Here is a 12,839-nt window from a genome sequence, read left to right on the forward strand (position 1 = left end):
CCTGGCGCCAGGGAAGAGCAATATTGTAGCAGCAGGCTACCCAGAGAATCTCGTGACTCCGGCCTGCTGGCATTCTACCTACATCGCGCGTGTATACAGGATGTATCAGGAGTGTCTTTCTCTCTTCCGTGTAAGACGCGGCCCTACGGCGATTTCTCCTCGGGAACGAGGAGGAGGACAGTTCGCGGTCTCCCTCGCGGCAGCGTCACTCGAACGAGACCGCGGAATCGAGAACGGAAAGCGCCGCGGCGAGACTTCCCCTCGGGGAAGTCGAGGACTTTGTATGGCCGGCGGAAAATGACGCCTCTGATACGTCCTGTAGGGTTTAGAGGCGCGCGCATATAACGTAACACGTAGAACGCGGGGTGCGGCATACTGTCTTACTTACTAAGCACTACCACGACCACCAACCGCCGCCACCGCCGCCGCTACCACCCTCACGCTCCAGCCTGATTTATAACCCTCGGCCTAATATACTGTTTTAAAGGCGACGTTGTCGGAGAGGAATCTCGATGGATGTCGGGAAGCATCGTCCGCGGAACCGCTTCCGGGCCGCGGTGCCCGCGCTCGTGAAGATGCTAGGCAGGAAGTCGTTATCGCGTCCATTAACGCATCGCGTCGTCCCCCCCGCGGGTCGAGTTAATCCCCGAACGCGGCTATAAAGCTGATACATCGTGGTGTTTTGTAAGAAACCCACCGGGGCATTACCGGTGCCCGGTATGGAAATATTTTCATTCTTACGAGGCGATTCGGGTCGCCCGACCGCGCTCTCTCGCCCGGTTAGCCGGGGGGGACGCGGACGGTAATGGATAACTCTCGGAATTAACGTGGGAGAAAATTGCCCGCAGTTTTACTCGGGCGGAGAGAACGCTCCCACGAAAAAGGTAACTCGACGAGAAACGATGGCCGCGCGCGGGCCGTCGCGGAATCTCCGATCTCAATTGCGAGACCGGGATAGAATGAAGCGCCCGATTCGCGCGGATGACGAGCAATCGCGGACGTCGTATGCTCCTCGATGAGCCGATCGTCGCTAAAACCCGAGTCGATATTTTTCTGCTTTAAACTTCGACGCTGTTATACCCTAAAATATTTATGTGCGTTTCCGAGGCGTAAATTAGGGGTTTTTGCAAACTTCTTCTTTCCTTTGTTTCGCGTCACCGCGATGTTACATCAGGCGAATATCCGCGAGTAGCGTGCAAATTCCTCCCCCTTCCGGTCTTTATCCCGTAATCTTCGGTTTCATTTGCACAGTGTCAACGTAATTATGTCACGATTACACGCGTTGACCTAAAAGCCCGATAGCCTGTATTTACGTGACGCGGCGGTGAGTTCCTGTGAATATCGGAAGATCGCCACCGCCGATTAGAAACACTGCGGCGCCGTAATGACATCCCTATAACCACCGTTGTAGATAGTAGCCGGACGTTAACACTCGCTGGGGAAACTACCTGAAGTTTCCTCCGATAAAAAGAGAGCGCTGAAGATTGGAACGACCGATGCCGGACTGATCGGACCACGAATGTTGCGCGCGGGCCCATCGCTCGCTGTCGTTTTTATTTACGTAGCGGCGATACGCGGAGTTAATAGACAGTTTACGGGGTTTAGATAAGGACGAACGTCGCTTTTAACTGCTCCTGACGTAGGCTGATTCCGCTACGGGCGAACGAATGAGAGAGAGCAAGAGAGAGAGAGAGAGAGAGAGAAATAGAAGGAGAAAGAGAAAGAGAGAGAGAGAACGGGACGCGGGCTTTATAACCCCTCTGTTTTCGAAGCTTAAATCGCTCATGCTCGACGGCACGGAATCGATATCGTTCTCTAAGGGACAACACCTGCCGACACGCGTAAGCCCCTGAATTTTCGCGTAAAATGCCTCCGAACGGAGCTGGCGCGCCGGGACCGAGCGCGTCCCAGTCTGTAACTATTTACCTGGAATTTCGAATTGCGAGCGGGCGAGCGCGCGTCCGTTCCTTCGGCTACATACAAACGACAATATTTTCGATATCTGCCGTTGCAATACGAAATCGATATTCGGCCCCGCAAAGTAGCCGCATCGAGGTGGAGAAGCCTCCACCCGACGTTCCCTATCCGTATGTGCGCGAGCGCGAATATTCGTGGAATAATATTTTCGGAAATGTAGATTTAACGCGTATTCCCGCTCCCCAGAACTATCCTTCTCTCTCTCTCTCTCTCTCTCTCTCTCTCCCCCCCTCTATCTTTCTCTCACTCTGCCTTTCTACCTCTCTCTTTCTCACCCCCCGAAATATCGGCATAACCGGATGTCGAGGAAATGCATTTTTATGCGATATTATCTCGACGGGGTGCGGCGAGAAGTAGATTCTAAATCACGACGGACTTAACTGGACGGATATTTTGGCCGTATATTACGTTAAGATATATATATATATATATATATATATATATGCACGCGGGGGAGGAGGGACAAGACGCGGGAGATGATTCGTTCGCGTTTACTCGGAAAAGCTTCCGCCTTTAGCGCGCGCGCGCGCACCCTGGCGATATACATTTTCGCAAATTGGCGGGCAGCTGGATGGAGATATCAGCCGATAAACATTGGGCGCGCTTCCAAACGATATTATAGCCCGATGACAGAAACGAGACCCCAATATCCCCGAAATTTATCTCGTTTCTTCCCACCGGGTCTGTTATCGCGGCGTTAAATCACGCCGTCGACGGCGGAAGAAGCAACCCCTATTACACTAATGACAGTCCGAGCGGTATCGTCGTCGTCGTCGAGAACGCGCCGGTGTCACTCCGGAGGAAGAGAGAAAGAGAAAGAGGGAGTAAATCATATAAATACGGCGTTCGAGAATCCGATCGACTTCTCTCGCGTGGTGCACGCGGATGAGAAAAAGAGAGAGAGAGAGAGAAAGAGAATGGAGACGACGAGAGGAAAAGAGAGACAAGGAGGAAGAGGAAAAAGAAAGAAAGAGGACGGAGAGGAAGAGGAGGAGACGGAGACTTACGTTATCTCCTCCGTCTTCCGAGTTTAAATCGCTCACGCTCGACAGCTCGAAATCGATATCGCTCTCCACGAAGCGGCGTCAGCCGACACACGCTCCTTTCCTCGCCGCACTATATATTCACCGTCTCTCGCAGGCACGCGAGGGTGTTTCCGTCGATCTTCCGCCACCCACCCACCCACCNCCCATCCGCTCCCCTCACGCCTCGATCCGCGCCGGGAAATCTCGGGTGCGCGCTTAAATAATCGAGCGTGGCGTGCATTCAATCGTTACAGTCCCTCTCCCCCTTCTCCCGCTCCCTTGGCCCATCCTCGAACGGCTATTCCGTCCGGATAGGATTTGCCTGTTTCCTATCTCCGAGACTTTCTCCCGGGCCCGCTTCCTCGGAGAATTCGCGAGGCTTCGCTTTAGTTCGCGACGATGCTGCAGCGCGTCGGGTACTGTCGAGGGAGAAGGTAGAGGAGGAGGAGGGGAGGAGTCCAAAGTTTCCGCAGGGAAACTCGCCAACTCCGCATTAACCCTTCGACGATGGAGTGTCGTGCGCGTCGCTATATACGACGACTGGGCTGCTACATCTCGTCACATTTGCATGTTACATCTGGTCGCGAGCACGGAGAGTGCGATCTTGTCGAAAATTCGAAAGAGCACGCGCACGGAAAACCACCGGGACCCGCTCCGTGCGGGTGTATCGGGACGAGTTAATGCGAGAATGTGCTTTCCAAATTTCTTGGAGCGAAACCTCGAAACGAGTGAAAATTCGCCCCAAGCGATAGTGGAAATACTGCCACTCGGGATAGTGTGACATTTCACTCCTCGCAAGAGTGAATTTCTGCTGCAGCGGTGGAGTGAATATTTCACATGTTCGGAGTGAGTTTCTCACTCGATTCGAGTGAATGTTTTACTCCAAAAGGAATGAATTTTTCTAATTTACATCCTTTAAACACGCAAAGTTCTTTTTTATTGCGTTGTTTTTAAGGTCTGGCGTTGTTTGTCTCATTAATGATTTTGCCTCAATATCTTTTCAATTATCTGCCATTTAATCGGTTCTTTATATTATATTTGAAATTTATATTACGTTTTTTATATTTATATTTTTTTGTATTTGAAAAATTTGCTTGCCATTGGCTGGGTTTGAACTTAGAATTCCTTCATTTATATATTATAATAAAAGTGTAATATTATATATTACATGAGTTGATCAAGTTTTTTCAATATTATTATAATAATATTTAAAAGAGAAAGTTATCAGAACTGACGTAAATATAGTACATGAAAACGCCATGAAAATGGTAACACATCAGCTATAATTTATATTGAAGTAATGATCAAAAGATGGCAGTACAAGAAAATTTGAGCATTTCTACACAAGATTTTTTATTGTGTGCAGGGTAGAAGAATTCAATCCGCAAGAATGAAAAGTCACTTCGATTCGAGTTACTTGGCTGTCACTCTGTTTTTCGAGTGGAGATTTCACACCAAGAACTTTAGAGAGCGAGAAGCTTTTCTCTTTTCTCGTTTCGCGCTTCAATGCGAGGGAATTTCGGCGACGGCGCGATCTTTAATCGGAGTTGTCGCTCGACGTCTATCATCGAGATATTATTTCTAGAGAATAAAGGAAAGAAGAAAACAAGCGTCACGTCTGTTCTACACCGAAGACTCCGTCGCGTATATGGGACGTATGTTTTCTCGCAGTTCAAATCGCGAGAAGAAAGAAAATAAAGCGATTCGCGAAAAGCGTTTGACGGAGCAAATTTCTATTCTGATAAGTGGAAAGAAAAAAAAAAGAGAGAACGTCGGGACGTAGAATGTATCGAGAGCGAACGTCGAAGCAGACGGTCTCCATTAGACGAGATATCGCCCGAGCCTAATATGATTCTCGTGTTCTCGCGGCTGCAAATTTTGGCATGGCCGCCGATTGCCAGGTACTCGTGGACGTTACTTGTCTACGATGATATGATTTATCTCGCCGAGTGTGCCTGGTCCCCTCGAAGCGGACGGCGGACGATAAATATCGACAAGCGAGCGAGCGCGAGCGAGCGAGCGATTGAATAAATCATCAACGATAGAACAGAAACCGGGACACTCGTTCGCGGCAGACGGTTTCACAAATGGCAGTTTAAACTGGAAAGGGAAATGGTCCTGTTAGTTCTCTGCCAGTGCAGGACAAGAATTTCCTGCGTTTAATAGTCACGGTTGGTGCTCCATAGTCGAAATGCGATTACGCAGAATTTATTTTCCGATATCGCGCCGCGCCGAGAACGAAGGGCTCCGTTTAGGGAGAGACGGAGCTACGGAGACAACGGCATTCGCAAAAGAAGCAACGCGAGAGTGTAAAATCTAATCACATAGCGCCGAGGGGGGGTTCCGCGACCCTGTTTTGTCGAAATCACTTTCCGCCCTCATGAAAATCCCGTTCCCCCGATTTCCATTTGAAGAATGCAATCGTAGTTGGCTCTAATCGAATTTAAGGGCACGGCGAAATCGATTTACATCCCCTCCGCACGGGGCCGTCGGTGCTAATCCGTTTTCGTCCGGAAGTTTTGGGGATTCGGTCTGGGCGAAGTGTCGAAATTCATGGCGAATCAGCGGCACCCTCGGCAAGAAGACGGTGAGAACGGAACATGCATCCTCTCTCTCTCTCTCTCTCTCTTGCTCTCTTTTTTTTTTTCGTTCCGACCCCGTTGTCATGGATTAAACGATTTTGCGCCGCGCCGTAAATTATACGCGTTACTATCGGCCGCGAAACGAGTAATTGTTTGCGTTTCGATTTTTGAAAGCCGTTTCGCATGATTGACAAACTACAAGCGTATTTCGCGGCGCACATTTTTGCACGCCGATCGTAATCGACGGAAATTTACATTCGTCGAGTTTGTGCCGCGGGATAGAGCCGCAAAGAATAAAAAAAAAGAGAGAGAGAGAGAGAGAGAGAGAGAGAGAGAGAAAGAGAGGAGGGGCACAGGGCGGACATCGAAAAGCTTCAGTGCGTGTATGGAATGCGTTTTTTTTTTTCGTTCGTCGTTTAAATCGCGCCGATTCAGAATCTTCAAATGCCTACGGTAAATTGCAAAATCGCGGGAAAAAAGGAGGGGGCGAGCTGCAAAAGCCGGTGACGAAACGAATTTCAATTACCTTCTGGTGAATCGAAATGCCCCGTCACAGCCGTGTGAACGCGCGCGCGAGCGCCGCGTTGTGAGTAATGGCGGTTTGATTCAAGGTTTCCCGATAAATGAAATCTCCGTCTGTATAGGCACTCGGACGATTGATGATGCCATGATTGCAGATCTGATGGACAGATATCCATTATGAATAAGTATTCGCTTCAGTCGCGCGCGCGAGCGCGCCGTTAAATCGCGATACTCGCGATTGCGATTACGACGGCGAGGGGTAGGCGCCAGCTAAAAGCGTTCACGAATTCTTAGGTCTCAGTTGTACCTGAATATGTGCCACAAATCAGAATATCCATCTTCCAGGCGGATACAGTTCCGACTTGTGCTGATATTTCCGCGCACCGATATTGGTAAAACAGAAATATTGTTAAGAAAGACTGCGACGAAAGACACTCCTCACTTGGTAACCAACTCTTTCTGTGTATGAATTATTGTGTGGCTATTATTATTTTTGCGGTTAAAATGAAAAAAGGATATTGTTGTCCCCGAAAATAACTTTTTCTTTCTTCGAACGATTCGCACACCTCTACTAAAAAATCATTCTAATGCGTTTAATTCCCTACAACAGAGTTACGGCCTTGTGACGAGAATGCCCGTCTCTCAGACGGATGTTCCGGGAAATCGCTTGGAAAATCATGCTCCAGTTCAAGGGTTAAAATTCTCTCGTTGAACATCATCTAGCGTTTACGCGATAATCGAAGGTGCAGAGCGAATGACCGGTTCGGGTCGCTCGGCTTGCTTCGATGAGAACACGACGAGAAGTACGCCGATATCGGCCGGCTTATGTAATGCGGACGCTAAATAAAATACGTAGCTGGCATTGAAATCATAATCTTGATATGTGCGCGAGCTCGCGAAACGATACGTCTACAATTCCCGAGTGACAAACGGCGACACGCTTACGCATTCATATATTCATTACCGACATTCAGAAACTTCCGACCTCTTTTGCGTCGCCGTCGTGCCGTGCAACTGGGACAAAGTGTCATACAAGCGAGGTGAACACGCCGAGGAAAGCAGCATTAACAGGATCACGTTGAGAGCCACGACGGGGAATGCAAATAAATTCCGCTCTAATCAGAGTGATCTCGCTATTCCCGGATCCGTTCGATTATAGAATCCCTGTCTTTCTTCACCTATTTTTTCATCTCGCATCGGTCGAAACGATTCCACCGCGCGATCCCGAGGTCCGAGAATGGGAGCTTGCATAATGCAAATACCGCGGGGAACAAAAAGCGACGACTCGGATGAAAGACTATTTCCCGCGAGTTAAAGTCGGCTCTTTAATATTTAGAAAAGGATAAAAGCTGCGACGAGAAGCGCAAAAATATCCGTGCAACAACCTCCAGTTTGTTTATGCGCTGCTTTCACCGTCCGCGAATATTCGCGGAGTTAATTTCAGCCGGATATTAACGGGCGATTTCGTCCGGCCTTTTGACGTCGAGTCTCGCCGAGAGACGCGGCCGATAATTGACTTATATTGCCGTCACACGCGTACGCTAATGCGAGACATTTGTAATAAGGATGGAATTATCACCTCGCGCGTTTTCGCGGCCGGCGCGGCGATATGATCAAGAATAGAAGGGTGCCGCGAATGTGGTCTGCATAAAGTCCGGCGTTACAAAAGGGAATACGTAATGATGCACTTAAAAGGGTGCGCAGGGTCAAAGGGAGGTTAAATATATCAGGCTGCGACTACGTGCGGGAAATACGTACAGAGAATTACCAAGTACTTCGAAATCTGACTTTAATCTCCGCGTCGCCGACGCGATACTAACTCGATCTCGCGCGAGAGAGAAAGAGAGCGAGTTCGGACAATTAGTAACAGAAAATGCAATGTTCCCGTTTTCTTTCTCTCTCTCTCTCTCTCTGTATCCCTCCTTTTTTCATGCCTTTTCTTTCATTTCTCCTCGAAATCGCCCGCTCTCTCGTCGACGATGGGGCGGAGCGGGAGAGGGGACGCGCGGGGTATTGCGTAATTGAATAATTTATCAGCGTCCGCGCGCGGGCAATGAGAAACGATTAGCTGAACTTCGGCGATACTTACCGGCGGCGGCGGCGGCGGCTTCTACAGAAGGCGCCGCTTTCAAAGTGGAAGCTTAATACGGGAAGCTTCGGGACGGACTTGCGAGCTATACTTTTAAATTACGCCGCGCAAAAGAGTTTATAATAAAGGCGCGCGCTTGCGGGTGATTTACCGTGGGAGGAGGATGCAAGCGCGCGCGCGTTATTCGCCGAGTTATCGTCGATGGTTCTACGGCGCGAAATTGCGTTCGTTAAATAATAAACGCGGAAAAAAAATAGTAGCGGGACGCGTAACAAGTGTGGGGACACGTCTCGCGTTTGGGGTTGAAGTTGGAACGAAAAGGAAGATAGGTTGTACGAAAAGCAGAGAGAGAAAGAGAGGGGGAGGGGAGCAGGTAACTGGCTGAAGAGACGGGCACGGAAAGGCGTGGAACGAAAATGAGAAGGGTGAATGATGTAAAGAGCGCGCGTGACTCTTTATTCCCGAAGTATTTGCATTCATGAATCTCGCAGACGCGCCGTGGAAACCGCGGACACGTGCAGCATTCATCGTAATGCAGAGCGGATTACCGGCGCATAATGTGATTCCGCCATATCGGTTTTCGTTTTTCTTCTTATTGTATCGGGCGCCGGCGGTGGCGTCGTCGACGTCGTATATTGGAAGTCGCGAGGATGCGCGATGATAGGCACGGATAATCAGGAAAGACATTCGCGAGGAGAAAAATCGAGTCTCGCTGATGCCTCTCTCGTGGATGTACATCACAGCGCGAGTCCTCGCTCTCGAGAACAGAACTTTTTCTGCGCTGAAAGTTTATCGCAACAACCGTGCTATTTTTCCTCTCGATCCGGCGGTCGTTAGAATCCCGCGCGCGCATCTCCATGGAAATTAGTTCGCGCGATGTAATATTCGGGAAAACTCGTAAAAACGTCCCCGCGACTTCCCGGCGTGCAACAACGCGCGCGGCGCGCGGTGATCGATCAAGCGGAAAAAGCGCCGGGTACCGCAGAAAACATCTTTCGCAGAGAGAGACCACGCTGGAATTTCGCGAAATTTTACGGCCGGAAGTTAAGCTGATCCGACGAAGACAAAGTTCAGGGCTATTACCCTTGTCGTCGGAACGTGGCTTGAATAAGAACACGTGTAGAGAGAGAGAGAGAGAGAGAGAAAAAAAAGGATATACGATTTTCCGGATCGTATGCTGCTGCCCTTCGCTGCGAGAGAGAAAAGAGAGAGTGAGAGAGAGAGAGAGAGGGAGAGAAAAAAAGGAAAGATAAATTATATTCTTCTCGTTACGTGCGTTCGAATTGTGACACGCGCGTTCACGCAGACGCGGACGTGATGTAAATGACGCATGAACATAATCGTAAATAATGAATCACAAGTATAAATGATGGACAATAATCTGTGACGTTCAATTTAATTATATAATTTATTTCGCAATATAATTTATTCTATATTTGCCAGATCGAAGTACACCTATGTGGTGCCATCTCACGATTCGACCGTTAAATATTTGATAACGGCTTAAATCTGTTTCCTCGATGTTTTTTTATTATAAATTCCCGTTTTGTGTGGTAACACACGTTCGATATGTGTGTGTGTAAAATGAAATTAATTGCTAGGTTACAAAAATTCCTCAAAAGTACAAAAAAATATAATAATTATATCAATTTTTAAGCGAAACGTTTAGCATGTTCACGTAAATGTGTAAAATTCACCATTTTTCTCTCTGTTATACCTTAATTATATAATATTTTGCGATAAATAAAATAAAAATAAAATAAAAAGAAGAAAAAGTAGAGAAAAGAGAGATAGAAAAAAAAAATATACATATATATAATTACGGCCACACAGTTCTAAAGTCGCCTAAAGTTCGTTCGCAAAAGTAACCGATTAAAAAATGCTTCACACATCATCTTTATTGTTGCAAAATATTATCGTACTCATTACCCATGATTCGTCTCGTTGATATCTCTTCCCCTCCTCCTCCCTCTCTCTCTCTCTCTCTCTCCTCTTTTCTCTATCTTCGCTCTTCAATTGCACAAATTTGCAGGAAGTTACGCAACGTCGATTTTCACGCGAGCTCTGTCGCTCGCGAAAACAGATTCGCGCACAGAGATCGCATCGGGGTCGGACAACAAACAAAGAGACAGATTCGTACCTGGCGAGGCTCGAGATACGCATCGAGCGTGAATCTCGGAGACGTCACGTTAACATCCAGCCGCGAGACATGCGATTCGCACCAGCCGCGGAGCACTTGGTCGAGCGGCACTTACCGGGCGCGCTTATTACGATCGAAAGTTTATGACGAGGTACGTCGTGTCGCGGCACGGAAAGATCTTTCCGGCACGGCCGAATCGCAGACCTTCCGACTGTTTTTGACGTTCCGACGTCGCGTGCGCCATGGCGGTGCTGAACAGCTGTTCATCAACTGCGGGGGTTGTTTGGCAGCAAGAAAGGGGTCGTCGTCGTTGTTGTCGCCATCTATCGCCGGCCGTCGACACCCGTTTTCACCCCTCGAGTTTCTCCCCTTCCTGCCTTTAGCTTCCGCGGGAAAAACCGTTCCCACCGTTGGTACATTTCATTCGCACACACGCGTCGATGCCGTGTCAATTTGACTCTTCGCGCTAATAATTAATACTTTTCGACTGCGCGTCGGGATTTCTTTGTTCTCACGTTTCGCATTACCGCGGTCGCGCGCATGCGCGCGTGAAAAATTAAAATATCCACCCGTTCGAAGAGCCGCCGCCGCGATGGTAAATCAGATTCGCTTCCCTCCTCGTAGACGCGGTTTCCCGAATACAAACGCGATGACAAACGTCGCTTCGCGTTTCCCGAAGGCCTTGATACCTCTAGACGGACGGAGCTATCCTCGCATATCATCACGTGCGATCGGTGCAATTAGATACGCGCAATACATCGGCCACAACGCGCGTAAATACGCGCTCGAAGCGACGCTGAGGCGCGCTCGTCCTCGAAAAAATGGATCGTCGTCGCGCACTCGGCCGGCGGTTCCGAAAATATACTGTAATGGCATCGGTAACGTTGCGTCGTCATTAACGTTCGGGTGTGCTTCTTCTTCGCGTGAGATAAGTCGAGCGTTTCCGTAAGTGCTACGCTCATCGCGCGACGCGTTGATTAAACGACTACGCGCTGTCAGTTGCGTCACATTTGACGCGTGTTGTAATGCAACCGCGACGACGATTCATTTTCTATGCAACGACTCGTTGTCTACCGCATTCCTTCGAGCCGCTGGCGCAAGATATCACGCGAAATTACAATTAGCTCGTACTACGCACGAGGATAAACAAATCGTGATCACGTAGATCGCGCGCTCCCCGCGAATCGCCGGTGTGTTCATCGTGCTTGTACACTCGGTCACGGGACGGTTGCAACAGTTTTGTTTTACATGTTTCGGGACACACAAGAATATGGAGTAATTATTTTACTTAGACAGAGTAAATGTTATTCGAATGCAGTAATGTTTACTTAAAGTAAAATGATTACTCCAATATTTTTTATCAAATATTTACTTGAACGTAATTTCTGCTTTTAGTATAGGAATCGTCGATACTGCATTCAAGTAAGTGTGACTTGTTTCAAGTATTTCGTAAGTTTGTATAATATATCCGCAATTATACGCAAGTATATCCATAAGTTCATCGTAAATATCAAATTTACTCAAAATATATTGTAAATCATAGTAAGTTTAATACTTTGATCAAGATTGTTAAATTAAAACAAAAACTTCGGTTCGCTTACACAAATTTGTTGAATTTAACGTTTCTTCAATAAAATTTATAATATTCTTGAAAAGAGAATAAATCCTTCTTTGGGATATGTGATAATGAGCTTATCTAAAACTTGCGACGAGTATGTTAAGACTATCGACACGAAAGTATGTTTTGTTGAAGATAACTATTACTTGAAAGAAGGGAAATAAAACTGAGTAATCGCTTTTCTTAACAGTAATGAATAATATTTTCCTCCGGGAGTACCTGGGCGTGATTCCTAACTGTTCGTGTCGACAATCGATAACGTTCTCTCACCTGCCTTTTGAAACGCTGAAACATTTTTCACCGACCACACTATATCACATTTTACTCTATTCGTTATCGCGTCGGACGGGCAACACCGTAGTCACCCATACGGCTCTGATTCTGTATCTGTGTAATACCTGGTCTCCGTGGTTGTGTTTACTCACGCAGAAGCCCGTGCACGTATGCGCACCAACACAGGTGCGGCTACGTGTAATATGAATGCGCGACCTTGTGAGCGCAACAGGCGTCACTTCGCCGATACAGTTCTACGCTTTACACCCGGTATATGACGGGTACGAGTAAATCCCCCTACTTCGGCGACAACGGCCAATTTGATGAAAGTGCCGTAACTACAAATCTCGGCTCCCCTCTTGATTTCCTTAGCTGGATAAAAATCGGAAAGGCCAAAGGCGACGAATTGAATCGCTGATCTTTCTGAGTTAATCAGTAGATCTCTAATCGTAGATTAGTTGACAGGTTGAATCGTGCCCCGAACATACCGGACAAAATCACGAACGAAAATCTGCATACGTCTTGCGTAGTCGTGAGCGATAACAGATTCTCAAAAGGACAAACCGAAGCACGCGATATAACGTTTGTAAGAAATACAAATTTGTAAGGAGAG

The sequence above is a fragment of the Dinoponera quadriceps genome, unplaced genomic scaffold (genome assembly GCF_001313825.1).
Source record: "Dinoponera quadriceps isolate SergipeBrazil2010 unplaced genomic scaffold, ASM131382v1 scaffold777, whole genome shotgun sequence".
Taxonomy (NCBI): Eukaryota; Metazoa; Arthropoda; class Insecta; order Hymenoptera; family Formicidae; genus Dinoponera; species Dinoponera quadriceps.